General features: G+C 48.7%; 1 pseudogene; it reads left to right on the plus strand.

Annotated features, from left to right (window-relative positions):
* Nucleotides 1-963, plus strand: part of LOC102041667 — a 3,296-nt pseudogene extending 2,333 nt beyond the window's left edge.
* The last annotated feature ends 705 nt before the right edge of the window (nucleotides 964-1,668 follow it).

The following is a 1,668-nucleotide window of genomic DNA, read 5'->3' on the forward strand; positions in this document are numbered from 1 at the left end:
GGAAGGCAACGGGGAGGAAAAGGCCCGGAGATGCCGCACGAGGAGGGGCTGCAAACGCAGATGGCGGGGATGTGAGGGGGAAAGAGCCAGCCTGGGCCGGGAAGGCGGCCGGAGATGGAGCCAGAGCTCGGAGCTGGTCCTCCATGAGCAGCTCCAGGATGGGGAGAAGCCCCACAAGTGCGGGGAGTGTGGGAAGAGCTTCAGGTGGAACTCCGACCTGATTGTTCACCAGAGGTCCCACATTGGAGAATGGCCCTACGAGTGTGGGGAGTGTGGGAAGAGCTTCAGCCAGAGCTCCAGCCTGATCAAGCACCAGAGGACCCACACTGGGGAACGGCCCTACGAGTGTGATAAATGCAGGAAGAGGTTTCAGACCAGCTCCAGTCTCTTCCAGCACTATCGGATTCACAGAGAGGAGAGGCCCTTCCAATGCCCCGACTGCGGGAAGGGATTCAAGCACAACTCCACCGTCATCACCCACAGGTGAATCTACACTGGGGAGAGGCCCTATGAGTGTCCCCAGTGTGGGAAGAGCTTCTTACAGAGCTCTAACTTGACCAAACACCAATGGAGGCACCGGTAAGGGAAGCCCTGTGAGGGCCCCGAGTGCGGGAAGAGCTTGGTGCGCTGCTCCAGCTCCATCCCCCACTGCAGGAGGCACTTTGGGCACAGCCCTGGTGAGCCACATTCCCTGTGATCCATGTTGGGAACACACCTGGCTGCTTCTCCTTTTGGTTTGGCCTTAATTTTTTTTCTCTTCTCCGTCTCTCTGCAGTCCAAAAGCAAACAGGGATAGATCTGTCACTTCAGAACCACTCAAGTCCCAGTGAAAACAATTGATTTTTAGCCCATCTCGGGGGGTGCCTGTGTTTGGGGTTTTTTGGCGGGGATGTTTGGAGCTGGCAGGGCTCCGAAGCCGAGCTGCAGATGGCCCTCAGGGGGACATCAGTGGGTCCCTACACTGGCAGTGGCTGCTCCCAGTATGTGAAAAATGCATGTATTTTATGATTGGCTTTTCGCAAATAGTAAAATGAATATTATATATCTTGTGTTAGAAAGTAATGCTGTATTAATTTTCTTTAGTACTGTGTTAAATATAGTTTTAGGTTATAAAAAATGTTAAAATGGAAACTATGCTATGTAGGCTTCTTTTTTTAAAGGAAGGACTCACAGCGAGATAGCAGCCAGAGGACACCTAAAACTTTCAGAGAAAAAGAATTTATTGCCCTCTTATCAGAAGAAACAAACTTCTTCCCACCTCGAAGGCGCTGTTAGGATTCAGAGGAAGAAGTTGACGATGACCAGACAGAATCCTGTATTTGAATGGAATTTATGCATCATGTATGAGGTGTATGAATATGCAACAGGGTATTGCTTTTAAGGGTTAATCCTTTGTTAATGGGTGTTCTTTTTCAGGCTCGTACTGCCCAGAAAAAGGTACCCGGACGTCCATAACTCTTGGTCTCTGTTGTGTCATATTGTCCTAATTCAAATAGTCCAAATTATTATTACTCTAATTGTATTACTATTTTATAACCATTTTATTACTATTAAACTTTAAAAATTTTAAAAGCAAGTGATTGGCGTTTTTCACAATTGTGGTAGCAGAGGATGGTTACTAACACCTCGCTGCCGGTGCTTTAGGAGAGTCAGAGTGGGGAAGGCGCG

This window comes from Geospiza fortis, unplaced genomic scaffold (assembly GCF_000277835.1).
Source record: "Geospiza fortis unplaced genomic scaffold, GeoFor_1.0 scaffold2407, whole genome shotgun sequence".
Taxonomy (NCBI): Eukaryota; Metazoa; Chordata; class Aves; order Passeriformes; family Thraupidae; genus Geospiza; species Geospiza fortis.